Here is a 20,855-nt window from a genome sequence, read left to right on the forward strand (position 1 = left end):
TGTTCTGTTTGGCGGTAAACATGTAATTGTATTTGGAGATCTACTACAACTTACTCCTGTAAAACGACAACCTGTTTTTAAAACACTTGTCCATGAAGACACTAGGAAATCTTTGGGAAGTATTGGAAATGTTAACATTTGGTCAAATTTTGAATATAAAGGACTTATTAAGAATACGCGACAAGCAAATTATGAACATTATGGAAATATTCTTCAAGATATAAGAATTGGTGTCTTGGCAAAACTTGGTAAAGAAGCTTTGTAAGCCGACTACTAAGGAACTTGTTTACAACTGGAAACACAGCGTCGGAAATAATGTAGAATAGGCTAGAAGAAAAAGTTTACAGTTTGCCTAATACCTACACTGCAAGAGTGTTCTACATTTAATCAAGAACTTTTGAAACTGGAAAAACAGGAAGTAGTTAAAATGAAAGCTATTGATAAAATTGAACACCAAGGAGTGACTATTTTACACCGCGATACCTTTACAACGCAGGCATAACAAAGCAAGTCGTTAAAACGACTTGAGCGGAAGGGCGCTGGACTTAGGAATAGTATGATTTACTATTCCAACTCCAGTCTACGTACAGTAGGGAAGGTGTTGGAATAGTAAATAATACTATTCCTTAGGTTAGAGCGCCATCCAGCGCAAGTCATTGTAATGACTTGCGTTGTAATACCCGTGTTGTAAAAGTATTGCAGTGTAAACACCGCGATGTAACCAATGTTTCCTGACTATTCCTGACTATTCTTCTCACAGACAAACTACAGTCTAAATTGCATTCTTTGAAAAAAGTCTGTATTTAAAACAGAAGGCTTAGAAAACATGTTACATTTATGTATAAACTATTGGGTCATTTTACAGCTCAATTTGAATGTAGAACAAGGTTTAGTAAATGGAGCAATGAGAAATGTTGTTGGGTTTGGAGAATTTCAGAACAGAGATGGAACAGCATTTTTTAAGATAACATTTGATCAGATTAAAGAGGCAGCACAGATTGGGCGTTGTGTTGTATGTTTTTTTGTTTGTAAAAGACCTGTACATTTGCAGAAAACAGTTTCCTCTGTCTTTAGCATATGAAGTAACTATTCATAAATCTCAAGGCTTAGGTATAGACAGCACTTTTGTAAATATTGGAAGTACAGTGTTCAAAGAGGGAATGGCATATGTTGCATTATCTCGAGTAAGAAAATTGTCTGGTTTGCATTTGATAGATTTTGATGACAAAACAAATAGTGCTGATGTAAATTGTGTAAGTGAGTATAATCGTTTAAGAAGACTTTATGCTCCTGATTTAGGTGAATACCCCAATATGAGAAACGTTTAGCCTGTTCAAAATGAAAATATGTCAAAGATGGAATTGAGGTTCAAAAAAAGAAAATAAACGAACAGAAACTTGAAGGCGTAAAGAAAAAGAAAATGGAAACTGTTGATGAGATTGTAGGATATCAGTTGGAAAATAGTTTAGGTAATTAACTGCTATGCTAATGTGATTCTCAATTTTGTGTTTTATCTAGAAGAGCTTCATTGTGAAATCATGAAAAAAGATTTTGTTCTTTATTACATCACGTATTTCAACAGTTCGTAACAATCCATACTGCTTGTGGAGTTCGTCATGTTTTGAAAATATGTAATGGTTCACTGAGATTTACTCTTAATGTACAACAAGATGCACACAAATCTTTAAGGGTTATGGCTGGAGTGTTAGAACATGAAGGAATTCTGATCGAAAACTTACTTCGACTAAGTTACAGATGTGATCATAATTGTGAATAGTGTTCTTTTACTACGATCACTGAAATACAAACAGAATGATTCATATGCTTGACAATACCAGACTGTGAATCAGTACCTATTAACAAATTGATTAAAACAGCCAATCAGGACATGAAATGTTCATGTTTTAGATCAGAGATGCTGTCTACATTGCATAAAGAAAGATATGGAAAATATTTCATTTTAATGAAACAAAGTTGTAGAGCAAATGGAAGAAAATTGGAAACAAAGATTTGAAATTTTGTTGCAAGTCAAATATCTATTTCAGGAAGAACCTTCTAAGCCAGCAGTTTTTGATTCAGACTTTTCCAGAGAATCCAATTTAGTCTGTAATTTTTCTGAAAGAAGAATTGTTATTCCTTGATGATCGATTTTATCAATAGCTTCAATGTGAACTATTTTTTGATTTTCTAATTTCATAAGCTCTCTATTAAATGTATAACACACTTCTACTGTAGGCATTAAGCAAACTACAGTATTTTTTCTTTCATTTTCTTGTACATTACTTCTGCTGGTGTGTTTTCATTTGTAAACAAGTTCTTTAGTAGACTACTATGAAAAGCTTATTTACCATGTTTGCTTAGAACACCAATTCTTACATCTTTTAGACTATTTGCATAATCTTCATCTCTTGCTTGTCGCATATTCTGAGTGAGTTCTTTGTATTCAAAATGTAACCACAGATTCACATTTCCAATACTTCTCGAAGATTTCTTTGTGTCTTCATGTAGAAGAGTTTTAAACACTGGTTCTCCTTTTACAGGGGTTAGTTGTAGCAGATCTCCAAATACAATTAAATGTTTTCCTCCAAAGAGAAAGTCGTAATCTGTTTTTAATACCTGTTGCAATCTTAAGTGTACAAAAGCAAGCACTAAGTTCGAAACCATGCTCACCTCATCAATAATTAATAGTTTCATTTTCTTCAGCACTCTTCACACTTCATGAGAAGCTTCTCCAGACAACTTCTGATATTGTAATTTATTATCATGCTCAACTGGTAACATCAGTAATCTATGCAAAGTAACTCCTTTAACATTGTGTGCAGCTAATCCAGTTGGAGCTGTTACCACAGAACATAAATGTGAACCAGTAGGTTTTTGAAGATAACTGGTCAAAACTTTAATTAAAAAACTTTTACCTGTCCCAGCTTGACCACTGATGTACATCAGAAGAGGTTTAAAAGATTAACACAGACATTCTTTTTTTCATGCAACAAACCATGTTCTATCAGTTCTCTCACTTGTACATATATTTCTTTCTGTTCAACATTTAGTTGTTCTTCTAACTTTTCCAATGTAATATTCTCCTCATGTGCTTGTTGCATTGCAATTTCGACTTCATGCATAGCAATCGCTGCTTCATTTTCCAGTATTGGTTGTCCAAGAGCATCTTGACTACATTGACCACTACTTAGACTATCTTGAGAACTTTCATTAGCTATTTCAGCTGTAATAGTCTTTTCCTGTTCAACTTCATCATTCAACATTTTTAAATATGTAGGGAAAATTGTAAATGCAATGCTATCTTTACATGCATTAAAAGAATCTTCGTAGCAGTCAAAGTCTCCAAGTAATTCTCTTTTGCTACACCATGGTTTAAAGAGTTGGAGAAGTGCTAAATAGTAAAATTCTCGCTTATCTGGAGTTTCACAACTGAGTTTCTTTTGGTTTATAAGATTACCCTTTGCATGTTTTACTAAACAACCATGACATCCAACTACTGCATATTTTCCTTCTTTTAAATTCTGTTTAGCATTTCTTTTGAAGCTGTAATGTTGAAGTACATCATACAGACATAGCTGTTCCAGATGTCAACTCCTTTTTGGATAGTATGCGTCCAACATATTAGTTTTAAGAATGTCTGTACTGTCTGTTTCATTTGCTGCTAAGTATTCAATTTCTTCTAATGATTTCAACACTCTATTCCTTGAGCAGGCAAGAACTAAACTTATCAAAATGATTCCTCGTGACTTTGAATATAAACTTGAAGAGAACAAGCGGTCTGAACATTCATAGGATCCAATTTCTCGATGGGAAAGCATTTTCAAAGTAAAGCTGTACAATTTTCTGCTAAGGCTTTTCTCTTGTGCAATCTCTTCCCACATTTGTTTCATCTCTGTTTTTTCTGATTTTGTTATGTACGATGTAACATAACGTGCAACAGCAATTGAGTTATCTGCAACATACTGGATGTCCATGGTCGCATTCCACATTTTTAAAATGACTGGATTGTAGTCATTGATATACTTTGACACTTCTGTTCTTTTTAAGTTGTAGGCATACTTTGGAGATTTCCGAGTTATTGTGTGCCTTACAGAAAAAAAAAAGAATTCACTCTTCCTTTGCAAATGACTGAACGTGGAAAACCAAATCGACATTTGGTGTAAAATTTTCCTTTAGACTTGTATTTTCTTCTGCAGTACTTTCCTCAACGGTGACTTTGGAAACGTAAAACTTGCTGTCTCAAGCTTCTATCTCCTTCTTATCTCGGAATCTCTCATGCCACATACTGTTCGATGAGAGACAATACTGTTTCGTCAGAATCAGTTCCAAATTTAGGTGCATCCTTGACCGTATAGTAGCATATGTATATGAGGTGCACCTCTTGCTTGGTACTCCTTTCTCCAAAAGAAATTGGTAACTTCTCCAAGAGGTGGATTCTTTTTATTGCAGATAAAAGACATCATAGCTTGAGACCTATGATTAAAATATATGCACACATTTACAGGATCCAATGAACACAGTTCACCAGGAGTCTTTATTTCAATGAAATCTAGGATCTTCAGAATATAATCTTGTTGACTGATATTCTGAAGCTTGAATCCGTACAGGTCGGTCATCATATCGTCCACCTTTTCCAGTAGGAAACAGCTGTGGAAAACAACGAGCTTCCAAGCTCTTCTCCCATACACTCATTGGAGTTCCCTGTGGTTTTTTCATTTGAAATAACTCAATGCTGCTTCCTATTACTTCTTTTGAATGCAAAGGACATATTGTGTAATGTTCATAAATCTCTTCAGTCCTTGACTTGTCCACTTTCTCTATTTGACCACTTAAAATTTCACATTAATCTTCTAAACTTATCACCTGTTCATCCACATTTACAGTTTTGTAATAAATATTGTTCTCTATAAGATATAAGGTAGCCTTTTCAACTTTATTAACATCCACAAATTCTTGCCATATTTTCCGACTCTTTGTTGGAACACCATTTACTAGAATGACTACTGCCTCATTTTCCTCTTTCTCTCCAGCAATAGTTTCAATATTTTTCTTAAAATCCAAAGGTAAGTACACCGCTCTTCCTTTCAGCCCTCTTTGTAAGTCTGTTGATGGCAGTTTACCGGTTTTAGGCTCCATCCGAATTATAGTTTGAAAAGGATGAACAGATTGAATTAGAACCGACTCATACGTATTCAATTCTGCCAGTTCCTCCAGAATAGCTACTAATTCTAAGTTATTATGTACTGCTCAAGCAGGCATTTTGTTCTCTTCTTAATTTTTTGTAACAATATTTACATGTACGTTGATCACTACCTAACTCAAATCAACCTTCCACCAACAAGTAAGTTGCAAATTCCTCCCACTTACTATTGTTCTCCTTTTCACTTTTCAAATACAAATCAACATTCCTAGTTTGACTTTTATAATGAGTACTTCGACAACAAACACAAACACAGTTTGGTATTTCAGAGCACACTACATTAAACTTTCCAATTTCTTCTTCAAGCTGATCAGTGCTAACCACTTTCCCATCTTCTTCAACATCTGTAATTGTCAAACTTTCACTTTCTTTGGACTGCGCTTCTGAACCAAAATATCACATTTCATTATCATCACACTTTTTTTGAACATCTGATAAAGAACCATGTAAAAGACCTGTATTCAGTTCACATAAACATAATGCAGGACTTTTTACATAGTACAGTTTCCTTACAAACTTCCTCATTTCTGAATGGTGTACTGCTAACATCCTCAAGTGATGAAAAACACTTTTACACACTTTTCTTGAAAGACAAGCCAGAAAATGCCCATGCTTCTCAGTATATTTTCTTACATTACATGGATCTAGTCCTTGTAACAACTTAATCTTCTGTTTAATACTTTCTGTGTATATTCTCGTAGCAAATTTGGAATTATAGCAATAGATTCCTGTCGAATACCACAAATACTGCTACAGCCCCACTTATACACAGGAGCTTGAGTACGTTTCCCTTGCACTTCTTCAGCTATTAACTCTTTTGCACTTTTACCAACCAATTCCTCTTTTGGAAGGGGACAACCATCCTGAACTTCGTAGCAACAACCTCCAGTATCAACTGCAAATGGTAAACTATTTTCCTGGAAGTAAATTTCCTCATTAAAAAAAGGCTCACTAGTAGAAGTATGTTTCCAATGTCCACTAAAGATTTTGCAAAAGTTGGTTCTGTTCACACGCCTTTTTCTTCTACTTTTCTCTTTCAACACTTTGATTATTTTATCCAACACTTTGATCCTCTTCAAAATCACAATGAATAACTTCTGTTTTAAAGTGAAAGCAGTATCCACTATACTTTCAATACGCTGCTACTGTTTGAATTGCAGCACTTTCTTTTTATATTTCCAGCATGTTTTCATTAAATTCTGAATCACTCTAGTTCGAAAAAGTCTCTGACGAATTTCTTGAAATTGTTTTTGTCTCCGGGTAACAGATACTGTTTCTTTATCATGTTTTCTTTTCCTGGTATTTGAAATTGAAGTCTCCTTCTCCTTACATGAAAAATCCTTCTTTTTCCTTTGTGTGATGTTATTTTCATTAAATGTTCGTAAAATTTTGTTCAGAAATTGTCTAGTGTTTTTACCAGAAGAAACTGTTTGTGTAGTACTCTCATTTTTTTCAAATTGAAAATCTTTCCTTTTGTTCAAATAGATATCTTTTTCTCTTTTCTATTTTGTCAGTTCTTCTGGGCATTTTCAAATTTTAATCCAAACGGAATAATTTCCTGAAAAAAAAAAATAGATTCAATTATTTTTTACATCTGTTCAATATATTAAAATAATAACATACAATTACATAAGTTCTACTGGCGGCTTCCAGAGGCAGTGCTGCAATGTGATGGAGCAGGGCAGGGGAGCAGTAGGATGACGGGTAGTACCATAGAACATACAGCAAGTATTTATTTATTTATTTATTTACATACACCTTTACAATTTACATGTATCTGCACTACCTCGTACTTTTCACCTCTCCACCGCACCCCACCACCCCACAGCACTCCCTCTGCATCCCACCGCAGACAACTTTATAGATAGTATTTTAAAAAATTGTACTCTATCTACTTAGGATGATATTATCAACCAAACGGCACACAGAAAAATTACCATTATTATCCTAACAATTTTATCTACAACTTCGCAAACATAACACTGCACCCAAAGCTTTAAGTGGGGGGGGGGTCTGTGGGGGTCTGAGCACCGGCAGTTTATTTTTGGGGGCCTCGAAACAGATCTCTATGGAGCTCTATTTTCGGGCCTCACAAAGGTAGTCTGTTGTTTTTTTATTTTTTATTGGACTGCAGTGAAACAGTGAGAGCATGCACATTGCTCACTACTGAGAAGTGGAGACATCATGCCAGGTGAGTCGCATTGTAGGAGAAAAGAAATCCTTTAAAGAGATCCATTTTCTCTCAGGATTTCCCTTCTCTTTTTGCAGCGCAGGAGCAACATCATAGTGGCGTGATTAGCAGAGAGACCACCAGGCCCATTGCCCCGGACTCCCTGAGACAGCTTCCCAATCGCACACACAGAGCCACACCCGAGTACTTTACAGGTCTTCAAATGATGCTCTGTTCTTTTTCACCTCTTTTTAGAGCCCCTACATCGCCACTCTGCCTATTGCTGAAAGAATTAGCCTCCCCGAAATTTCACTCTAGTTACACCTTTGGAGACGACCACACGCAGCCAACTCCAGCACAACCCTGCTCTCACCTTCCACAGTGTCTTGTTTTAGTGTTATGAAAACACACGCTTTGCCTGGCTCACTTAGGGGCATATTATCAAGAACGGCGTTAAAATTATCGCCGCTTTAGCGGCAGGAAACTGACGCTAAAGAGGCGATAATGAGCTTGATAATATGCCTTTGTGAAATCCCATAGAAGCCTAGCTTCACACCAGAACCTGGACTGCCATGGGAATTCACAAGGGCATATTATCAAGCCCATTATTGCCGCTTTAGCGGCAGTTTCCTGCCGCTAAAGCGGTGATAATTTTAACGCCGTTCTTGATAATATACCCTGTTATGTTTCTAAATTAACGTCTTACACTGAAAAGCTGCTTTACATTTCTTTTGCTGGATCAACCTTTGTTTAAAACACCACCAGAGAAGGGTGGTGAACTATGGTCCACAAAGAGCAACTCACTTACTTACTTGTTCTTTATCTGAAACATCTGCCTGTCAATGCTTATTGCCAACCTTTTCGGCCCCTTAAGAGGCTGGGTGGGTGAGTATAATAAGGAAATAAGGACGGATAGTTGAATAAAGTGCGAGTGGATGGATGGCCAGATGGATGAATGGATAGCTAGATGGATGGATGTATGGATGTATGAATGGATGGAAGGATGAATGGATGCATGGACCAGTACTTAGGATAGACGGGTGGGCTGATAGATGCTTAGGATTGGTTCTGGGACAGATGTATGTATGGATATATGGGCGCATGACTGGATGGATGGCACAGTGCTTACCATAGGCGAGTGAGCTGATAGATGCTTAGGATAAGTGCAGGGACAGATGTATGTATGTATGTAGGTATGAATGTATGGATGAATTGAAATATGGCTGGATGGTGCAGTGCTTAGGATGGATGGCTGCAGGACTTTAAGTGGGCCGGATCTGAGCACTGGCAGTTATTTTCAGGAGGCCTCGAAACGGGTCTCTATCGGGCTCTATTTTCGGCCCTCGCAAAGGTAGTCAGTTTTCTTTTTTTTTTATTGGACTGCGGTGAGTGCATGCACATCGATGTGCGCATGCTCATTTTGCTCTCTGCTGAGAAGTGGAGATATCATGCTAGGTGAGCCACGTTGTAGGAAGAAGGGAAAACCTTTTAAAGAGTATGTTTTCCGAACATAGGATAATTGGAGGGGATTTTCTTAAGCACACGATGCTAGTTATCTTGATTTAGACCACACCCCTACTTAGATAGCTCACACCCCTTTAAAAGATTTGCCCCGCCCTTTTTAGGGCACCCCCAGTTTTTTTCCCACTTGAAGCCCTGACTGCACCATAGTAACAAAGAAATGGCCCAAGCTTCCATTTAAATGTACAATGGCACCAAGTTTCATAATTAGCCATCAACGCTGGCAGCCTTCTGCCACAGTGCAAGAGTGTCTATCAGCACGAAGATTTGTTTTCCACAGAAATGTTGTATGATTTGCGTAGCTGTCTGCTGGAACACTCATGAACAAAAGGTATTAACACGTGCAAATTTGCGAGTAAAACATATACCATACCATGAAGCGGTTCATAAATGGGCCCAGTGCCACTACACCACCCTCATCCCCATCCTTGCTTAACCTTACGAAATCAAAAAAAAGAGCCCCAGCAAACCTGGTAGAGTCACTATAGCAAAACAGGGACTTAATTTCAAAAAGTGTCTGCCGGAACGCTCAGCAACAAAAGGTATTAAAACATGCAACTACCAGATAAAACATATACCATGCCATAGAGCGCTTTATAAATAGACCCAGTGGCACTACATCACCTTTACTAGCTACACATGTGCATGTTACAAATATCTGTGTTATAATCAGCAACATACCCACCTCTCCCACCCCCACCCCTGCCCTTGCTTAACCTTACGAAATCAAACAACGAGCCCCAGCGCTCCTGTTAGCACCACTATAGCCATACATAGACTTAATAAACAGGTGTCTGCTGGAACACTCATCAGCAAAAGGTATTGAAACCTGCAATTTTGCAAGTAAAACATACACCATACCATAAGGCGGTTTATAAATAATCCCAGTACCACTACACCACCTCCACACCCGCCCTTGCTTAACTTTACGCAATAAAACAAAGAGCCTCAGCAAACCTGGAAATGCCAATATAGCCATACAGAGGCTTAATTTCAACAGGTGTCTCCCAAAATGCTCATCAGTAAAATGTATTAAAACATGCAAATTTGTGGGTAAAACATATAAAATGCCATAGGGCGCTTTATAAATGGTCCCAGTGGTACTACATCACCTTTAGTAGCTAGATATCTGCACGTTACTAAAGTCTGTGTTTTAATCACCAACATACCCACCTCCCCAACCCCCACCCCCACCCTCGCTTAACCGTACGAAATCAAACAGAAACCCCCACCATTCCTAGTAGCGCCACTATACCCATACACGGGATTAATTTTAACAGGTGTCTTCCGGAACGCTTATCAGCAAAAAGTATTCAAACATGCAAATTGGCGGGTAAAACATACACCATCCCATAGTACAGTTTATAAATTGACCGAGTGGCACTACACCACATTTACTAGCTAGACATCTGTATGTAATAAAGTCGATTAAACACTCTGTAGAGTGTATAGCAGAGGATGGGGAGAGTAAACAAAGTTCTAACTCCCAAACTTTTGATATACCGTCCCTTTACTGGATGTATATTAAGGACATTAAATGGAATGAAAAAATTGATGAGTGTCTCAAAAGGGATAGTGAAGCTGAGCACTGGTAAAACCCAGACCACTTAAACACCTACGTATATTCAGCATGGGGACACAGCCTGACAATTAGTATCATAAATAATCACACGTAGTCTACTAATGTCAAGAAAGTCATACAGAAAATATACCGAACATTTTCATTTCTTTTTTGTCTCTCACACATTTATAAAACATCACTTCTAAAGAAACACTCCCCACCCACTTCTGTTTCATAAGAACAGACAATCATTAATACGTTTACTATCATATATTTTAGTATATCTACCTTTTTATTATTCACTAGTCAGAAACTACTAAAACTATTAACTATACCCAAATGCAAACGAGAAACCATGTTCATATTATATCTCAACCTATGTTCATATGATTCAAACTATGCGTACATATAAAAGGAACGTATCACTTTTACTATCTCCATCTCCTCTCCATGTAATCTCCAAACACTGTAGACGGCCTCACAGTACAAAAACCTACTTAGACTTATATTCAAATCTACCTCTCAGTGTCAAAAATGAGACCACAACCTGTCCACATAACATTTCTGGGTTTGGTTTTATCGCTTTTAACTTAATAACACATATATCTCCTACCCCCCCCGTTCCCACTACTTCCACAAAAAGTATAATTTGCAAATGTGGGACATTTTGTTTATATCGCCTGAATACATTAGCAAACCCAAATTAACGCTGTACCTCATTTTCAAAACCATACAGTCCTTTAAAGATGACAAACTACACGTCTTCTTTGTGAAAAATTCCTAAACATATATAAAGTACTTATTTAACCACAGTTCAAACTTTATGCATATTTTATAACCAATATGAAACACCACACTTTACTAACAGTATATTATTTTGAAATAAAAAATACTTTCAAATTTAAAAATATCACCACAAATACTTAATTACTCTTACGGAACACATAACACACCTTGTTCATTTCTACCTCACCTTTGTAGTTGGTATGCAGATTTCAAATGTCACACACGCATGCAATTCTTTCTTTGTCACACAGTACATGTAATGCACCGCTTTCAACAAAAATGGAACCAGTAATGGCACAATTTCTCTGTCGTTCCACATATAAATACATGTAAAGAACAAATCAGATTACTTCATTCCTTCATCGACATTCCAAAACTTATCTCCATTGGTTATTTTGGATTTTCCATCTGAAAAGCTGCTTAATATTCCGCGCCACATACAGGTCAGAAGTTCAACCTATTTTATCACCACACTTTCTGGAACATTCTACGACACCTGCAGGTTAAAAAGTTCATGATTTTTTTCAACGTAACGTTTTTTTTCAGCATATTCTCGAACATACAACAGCACCTGCAGGTTCAAAGTTCACCATTGTTTTAAGTTCCAAATGCACCTTCCAAATGCAAGTAGCACGTGTGGTTGAGTTGAGCACATTTCATCCTATCGTATGGACTCCACATTTAGACTGCTCTTTATTAACCAATGACAAACATGCTTTTTCACGCAACTAATATGCACCCTAGTGTTTAGTACCCAATGCTTCTTATCTTCCAATCAATTATCGTTTTCTGTGAAAAAAAAAAAGATTTTTCCCCACCTTTTAACATATCTCTTACTCTACGAAGGAACTGAATGAGCTCCAGACATCTTTCCATACCTTCCAGCCATACCTTCAAAATGCTAGTGTGGATCGTAGGACATAGCTATGTTTTCTGGTGCAAGAGGTACGCAGAACAGAGACGTATTGACTTAGACCTAGGTTTACAAAATATGGACATTAAATGGTTTGCACAGAGAGGATTGAAGTGGCACCAATTGTTGCCTTTGGTTAAAACCTGTTTGCATCTCCAACACCCTGACCTCATGATTGTGCATTGTGGTGGAAATGACCTAGGCACATTGACTGGGGTAGGTTTGGAAATGCTAATGAAGGACACCTTTCGACAATTGATGTTGCTTTTGCCTCAAACTGTCTTTGTATATTCCAATATATGCCAAAGACAGAAGTGCAAATGGTCAAACCAATTTTGTCCTCAGATTGAAAAATCTAGGAAGAATGTCAACAAAGCTGTGTCTGCATACCTCAGAGACCATAGAATGGGGTCGATCTACAACAATAACAACATATGTTTTGATATGGCTGATATCTACAGAAGTGATGGGGTACACTTTACAGATCATGGAAATCGAATCTTTCCGAATAACCTGAAGCTGTGCATCCGCACTTATATGTAGCTCCAAATAATAAACACAAGGGCTCTTTTTAGAGCCGCCTTATAGCTGACAACTTAGGCCCGCTATTTTAGGGCCAGGTACCTGCAACTCCCGCACCCACGTCAAAATGTATTCTCCACACAGCTGTGGCGCAGCGGCCAGACCATCTGACTTTGGAGCACAGAGCTCTCGCTTTGAGCACCGACTCTAGCGACAGCTCAGGATAGCACCATGTGACTCTGAGCAATAGCTCACTTAATTTCCCCGCCGGCCCCCAGCACTTGCAGACCTGTACGAGTGAGTAGTTTGCACTTTACAAATCCAGGATTGATTGGAAATGGCAGAATTGAACTTCACACTCCCTCAGTAGCACCCAATCACCCTACAGACGTCAATCTGTTTAAAACAAAACTTCCTCCTAGAACATATGCACACATGCTGACACTACTTAGACAGGTGTGCCGCAGTGGCCAGAAAACATGAGTTCAGAGCACAAGCGCCAGGACGCCCCTTTGCTGGGGCAGCTGTGCGTGGTACAAATAAAAATAACATAACATAACATAACATAACAAGTCTCACGGATTAATCCCTTGCTCCGGCAGCAGGTCAGCTCAGCACCATGTGACTCTGGGCAATAGCTCACTTAATAACTCACATAATTTCCACACCGGCCTCCAGGGCCTTCAGACCCATAGCGGTGAGTAGTTTGCACTTTACAAATACCGTATTGATTTACCTTCACACTCCCCGTATAACACACCATACACAACTTACAATATTACAATAATGTTCCTCTGAGTAGGTATAACTACATGCTGACACTACTTGCACAAATGTGGCACAGCGGCTAGAGCACATGACTTCACAGTATATGACACACAGTTTAGCAGCATGAGACTCTAGACAATACCTCACATATTTTCCGTACCCCAACACTTTCAGACCAGTAGGGGTCAGTAGTTCATCCTAGTAGGTATAAACACATGCTGACACTACTTCCACAGGTGTGGTGCAACGGAGAAGGCACCTGACTTCACAATATAAGGCACACAGTTTGGGTTCACGCTTTAATCCCCGAGTCCCGCAGCAGCTCACCTTAGCAGCATCAGACTCTAGGCAATACCTCACTTAATTTCCGTAGCCCAGCACTTTCAGACCGGTAGGGATGAGTAGTTCGCTTCGCACCCCTGTATAGCACACCCTAAACACCCCACGGAGGTTACAGTGCACCTTCCCTCCTCTTTCCTACTTTTTTTCCCCTTTTTCCCCTTACTCGCTTCAACAGAATCACAAAATGGCTGCCAACACTTCCTAGTTGCAACCGCTCTCACCGCTCGCAGCCAATAAGCAGCAAGCTTGTGCTCATAACCCCTCAGCTGGCAGAATTCCCAAATATCGATATCTGTAATTTTCGATAATTCTCCAAAACTACTCAACGGATTTACACCAAATAAACAAAAGTGTGCTTTCTAGACCAAGACCCTTCTCCCTGCCACATTTGAGGTAATTCCATTCACCCCTTTGACCTGTAGCCTTGTCTAAAGCTTCCTATGGAAATTAACATGGAGAAAACACGTTTTGGGATCCCCCATTTTTTCACAGCCCCCCCTTGACGAATCACCCCCAAACATACAACATAGGAGCTGATATGAACAAAGAATTTGTTTGGAAAAGTTTATGAAGATTCATAAAACGACGCCAAAGTTAGAAGCAAAACAAAAAATGTTCTTCCTATGGAAACTTGGTCCTAACTATACCTACCTACTGGCGACCGCCAGTAGGTTATATATATATATATGTCCTTCTGTTCTCCGTCTCCAGTACGAATCACGCCTGAACCTACACAGACCAGAGTTTACGTGAGCCATTGGGCTCAACACGTACGATCATCACGAATAGCAGAGTGCAAACAAGGCACTTTTCTTGTTAATTTTCAGCAGAATCATGGCAGACGAGTTTATGAAGGGGCGTGAGGAGTCCGCCAAGGCGATTTTCAGCAAAGCTCAGTCCAGTACACAAACAGCTAATGCCAAAACGGACACTATTCAAACCAACCTGAAACAAAAAATTAATATTCTGGAGCGTCTAAGACGGAAAGAGATCAGTAGATGGTGGGAAGCAACTGCCTTACAGAATTATGTGGATGTCAATCGTATTCCCCGGGGACTGCGGATCTTTATCACCCCTACGCTCTCAATACCCAAACCACAGGTTTTAAAGGACTGGGTTGATAACACAACAGCCTGCTCAAAGAGAATGATAGAGATATTGATCATGAATGCCTGGGATGAACATAAAGACTTGCTCAAACAAATCCAGGATCTGATGGAGGATCTCAAGAAAGAAAATAATCAACAGGAAGTTGATGATATGATCAAAACAGTCGATGAGCGCATGAAAAACTTCGAGAAGGACGTGACAGCAAGAAAACAACGAAAGTTCGCACGAGATGAAAGAGACTACACGTCCGGACGAATATTAACCTTCGCGAAGAAATTTGATAAAATAAGAACAAACCTTGCAAAAGATCAAACACTGAGTCTCCTCGAGTCAAGCAGGGAAGGATCAACAACTGATATCAGCTCAGATCTTGAATCCACGAGCAGTATCGCCTCAACGAGTACCGACCAACAGGTTTTTTCCAAGGAGTTACAGATCCTACAGAAAGCAAAGGAACAATCGAACCGTGGGAGACCAAGAAGAAAAAAGCAAGAAAACGCAGACAAAACCACAAGAGAAACATCAGACGCAAGAAACTCAAGGACAACTGGAATGGGAACAAGAGGCCAGAAGACACCAATACTATAATGGAGGACAATACATCAAAAATGACGGTAATTAACTTAACTAAAAAAGTACTTAACAAAGATGAAATCAATGTATTAGAACTAGGCCTATCTTTTTGTCCAGATATGCGTTTTGATTATGCACAGGCAAGAGTTGACCTATATAAATTTGAAAGGAAGTTGAAACTATGTAAAATGCATGCTAACAAAAAGACTGAGACAACTGTAAGAGTACCAACTAACGATAATGAGGGCTTATCGATTGGTGATATACCCACATTACATGCCATAACCACCATGGGGGAGATAGAATCTTCTGTGGGCAGTGATAGGATTGTTGACCCCCTTGAATGTTCACAGATATCCCAGATTATCACTACTCTTGATTTAGACACTGCGGAGACCACTAGCACAGCATTTAAAGCCAAATCTAAGTACATTCCAACATTGGCCAAAGATAACATTGATGTTTTTAGTGACCTAGTGGCACAAGATTTCCTTGACCTTATCAAAAAGGGAAATCCACAGAATAACAACCTGACACAGAACCAGTGGGGGGTGGTTAACGCTCTACAAAAAGATCAGGAAATAGTGATCAAACCCTCCGACAAGGGAGGGAATGTTGTCATTATGACAAGAACAATGTATACTAAAGAGGCAATGCGCCAGTTGAATAACCCCACATGCTATTGCAAAGTAGACAGAAAATATATCAGTGACCTTAAAAGAACCTATCATGACAGAATACAAACTTGGCATGATAAAGGCCTACTTTCATGGGACGAGAGAAATTTCCTCACAAATAATACCCCCACAACTCCGACACTTTACCTTCTTCCGAAGGTACACAAAGACATGATTGAACCTCCAGGGAGACCTATCGTCTCATCAAAAAACAGTCTGCTTGAGAACACGAGCACATATGTAGATCACTTCCTTTTTCCCTTTGTCAAAGATCTCTCATCCTATCTTAGAGATACCACCGACTTTCTACTCAAAATCAAGGATGTCAAACTAGGAACAAATCATTGGATGGTTTGTCTAGACGTAGAGGCATTATACACCAGCATCAGACATGACGATGGTGTAAAAGCCTGTAAATTCTTTCTTAAAAAACGCAGAATAGAACTGCTAGAACACACCCTCATGCTTTTGGACATGATTAACATCTGTCTAAAGGAGAACGTTTTCATGTTTGAAAAAGAATTCTACAAACAATTGCAAGGCACTTCTATGGGCACCTGCTTCGCTCCCAGCTATGCCAATCTGATGGTAGGCTGGTGGGAGAAGCAGGTGCTCTGGAACGAACAAACTGAACACTGGACCCTATGTGTATCAAAATGGCTCAGATACATAGACGACATCTTTTTTGTGTGGGAAGGAACAGAGGCAGAACTCAATCTGTTTATTAACTGTCTCAACCAGAACGATGTCAACCTTAGATTTACCAAACACTACAGCCAAGAAAGTGTCGATTTCCTCGATCTGAAACTCAGTAATGACAATGGCAGAATCAGCACTAATCTTTTCAGGAAAAAAACAGCAGGAAACTCAATCCTGCATGCTGCCAGTGCGCATCCACCGAGTTTCAGGTGGGGAATTCCCTATAGTGAGCTTCTTAGAGCTAAGCGCAATTGCAGTACCAACCTGACATATGAAAAAACGAAGCATGAAATGAAAATGAGATTTAAGGAGAGAGGATACCCCAGAAAAGCGATACTACAGGCAGAAAAAAGAGTGGACAGTCAATCAAGGGAAGAAATTCTCAACAAAACCAAGCAGACTGACATCACTCTGAACACTCCCAAAAAAACAGTGAGATTTATAACGAAATTTTGCAGTCAATCCAATCAGATGCGGAGTATCCTCAAAAACAGATGGGACATCCTTAGACAGGACCCTATTCTGAGAAATGAAATAGGGGCTAGCCCGTCCATCACATACATGAGAAGTCCATCTCTCAAAGACATGCTGGTACATAGCCATCTACAAACAAAGGAAACTAGCTGGCTTCAGCAAATGAAAGGTTTCCGGAAATGTGGGAATTGTAAGGCCTGTAGAAACAGCAACAATGTATCAGAAGTCACATTAAAAAGAACGAAAACTCTCTGGAAAATACCAAAACTCATTACATGTAATACTGACTTCGTGGTATATGCAATAGTATGCCCCTGCCAGCTATGGTATATCGGATCAACCACCTTTCCGATTAAAAAACGTATCCTAGAACACTGGCGGGCAATCACAAATTGCGACCAAACTTACAGTACGGCTAGACACTTCTTGAAGGAACATGGGGCGGACTGGACCAAAGCCAAATTTTTTGGATTGGATACAGTCAAACCCAATGCTCGGGGTGGGAACCGCACTGCATCTCTACGCAAACTCGAATCACGTTTCATCCTCCTGGCAGGCACCAAATTCCCGGATGGCCTGAATCAGGACGAGGAACTTTATTCCCACCTACATTGAAACACCATGTGATACTGAAATAGTTCGACCTTGGTGGGCTACTCATGCCCTGCCCATATCTCTCTCCCCCCTTAAAAACCCCCCCCCTCCCTATTAACATGTGCATTCTTTGTTTTTTCTGATTACAATTTTTGAATGTACAGCATTTATGCAATTACTTGTGACCAGTGAATGTGAAATATAGTTTTGTCCTAAATTTACGGTTTTGTTGAACTATGGCATTAATTCAAATTGTCTCTTTGATTCTATACAGGAACATCGTTCTGAATTCACCTGTATCTCACACCAGTGATAGAATTACGAGCACCGGAGTTCTTCCGACTCCAAGTCACCATTTGGATAAGATGTTCAAAGGGCACTAGACCCTCCATCACCTTTTCGCCACATTGTTGTGAGAACTTGTCTCCATCACATGATATTGAAACTACACCACACGTGGGCACTTAGTTGTAACAACCGGCACTAGCCCTTTATGACATACACCTATGCACACTCATCACATGGTCACTGTTACAATCATACAATGAATGAAATTGTATCATTTAATTATGTTCCCCACTTCTCTGAAATTGTAATTACGTTCAATCTGTAATTATTCAAATTTGTTATGTATTTCTTTTATGTCTATACATTTAAAAAAAGTGCACTTACCCTATTTAACTGGTGCAAATGGAGACTATGGTCATGTGACCAAGACCACGGACGTGGTCGAAACGCGTCGTCCTCTTCTGCCCTGTGAAGAATAAAGCTGCTTTTGATGATCGAGTGGGCTCGCGTGGATTCTTTTCCGCTTTTGAATCAACCTCTGTGAAATATATATATATATATATATATATTATCTACTGGCGGTCGCCAGTAGATAGTTATAGTTAGGATCGTGTTTCCATAGGAAATCTCAAAATTCTATTTTGAATAAATTTGGCGCCGGTTGACGAATCCTCGCGAAATTTTCAAAACAAATGGGGCACTCCGCTCAGCTCCTACCCTGAAAGTCTCAGGGTGATTCGTCAAGCGGGGGCCGAGAAAAAAGGGGGGTCCCAAAACACGTTTTCCCCATGCATTTTTCCATAGGACCTTTAGTCGAAGGTACAGCCCGAACGGCTGAACAGAATTACTTGAAATTTGGCAGAGAGGTAGTCCTCAGGTCAGGGAAGTGCCTTTTGCAGGTCTGGTGTCAATCTGTTCAATATTTCCTGAGAAAATAGCATTTAAAAGCATATAAATATCTATACGCGCGCACCGTGCGCGAGCGAAATTCTGATTGGTTGTTAGATGTCGGTAAACATTCGAATCGGTCGAAATAAGGAAGTGTCAGCCGCCATTTTGTCTCTCGCACTGAAAAGGAAAGGGGGAAAAAAGGTAGAAAACGTGAAAAGGGGGCAGGGAAGAGAGTTCCTGACCCCCTAGCCTTTGTCAAGGGGTCACAGAAGGCCAGTCGTGGCAACCGTTGCGGTGTGCAGTGTAGCTTGCGTTGTGCGATGCCCTCAAGGCGTGGTGCAGGCAACGGTTCAGTGACGGTTGTCCTGCGGCATAATTGAGACCAGGGTTGTGGTGCAGAGTGAGGTGATACTCATAGTGGTGCTGACAGGTCATGGTGCAAGGGACAGTGCCGGTACGTGGAAGCCACGTCGGTCGGCCCAGACTGCGGTGTGGGACAGGGCGGTGCATTGTGTAACTTACGAGCGGTGTCCCAAAACCACTGTGCAGTCATGGGTGTTGCTGTCAGCGGGCAGCAATGTTGTCAGTGAGACCAGGGCAGCAGAGTGGAGCAAGGCAGTGTGGTGCCACAGGTCGCGGTGCAAGCAGCGGCTGGGTGGCGGCGGTGGTCATCGGTGAGACCAGGGTTGTGGTGCGAAGTGCAGCGGTGCCATCTGTGGTACCTTCAGGACACTGAGCCTGCAGCGGTGTCGGCTGCTTTCCCCCACTGTCTCAACTGAAACCGCGGTTCCAGAGGTGGTACCCAGAGGTAGGTGAAGTCTTTGCTGTCCCTGAGACTTCATGAACTGAATGCATGCTATATTTCAAGCCCTTGGACCTACTCCGCAACAAGTAAAGAAAGTTCAGTCCAGTCCTTTCACTACCCAAGGCAGAAGCTGCAACTGCAGGCCAACCCATCAAAGCAACAACACAGCAAAGGGGCAGTACTCCTCTTGGCAGTTCTTCCAGCCCTTCTTGGAAGGTTCCTTGATCCAAGCGTCTTCTCTGAAGTCTTTTATCTCCCTGAGACTTCCAACAGGAGGCAAGCTCTATCTCAAGCTAAAGTTCTGAGGTCTGGGCCCCAATATGATACTGCATTTCTCTTTTTTCTCTTGGACAGTGTCTGGGCTCAGTCCAACCAGTTTTGTCCTCTCTGGTCCACGTTCCCAGCTGAAGGTGGAGACAGGATTGTCCAAGGCAGACCAGACCCATTCATGTGCAAGGGTAATCTCCTCCGACCACTCTAATTGCCAACCAGGCCTATTCAGGCGGTAGTTAAGCCCCTCCCTCTACTCTGAATGCAGCCCAGGTCTATTCAGCACAGCCCTGACTCACCCAGGAGGGGCCAGACACACATCGACCCCCCCCAGTGGCTGTCTACAATGAATGCACATCTCCAGCCCCTGTCACTCCAAAGCCAGTCAGTCAATCCAAAACCCAACAGAGGCACACAGGATGACTAAGCAAGAAAATACCCACTTTCTAAAAGTAGTATTTATAAACACCCAACATAAAAATTATCTTTACTAAAAAATGCATTTTTGCAGTCTGAGTTCGGGCATACTAAACTCCATTCCTCTAATGGGAAGTTATACTTGTGAGATGTTACAAAGTACCTCCCATTCTATCCTATGGGACAGATAGCTTTACCATAGTGAAAAACGAAATACATTGTATTTCACTATCAGGACTAGTTACACACACCAGTACATGTCACACCTTTCACA

This window comes from Triturus cristatus, chromosome 2_2, assembly GCF_964204655.1.
Source record: "Triturus cristatus chromosome 2_2, aTriCri1.1, whole genome shotgun sequence".
NCBI classification, from domain to species: domain Eukaryota; kingdom Metazoa; phylum Chordata; class Amphibia; order Caudata; family Salamandridae; genus Triturus; species Triturus cristatus.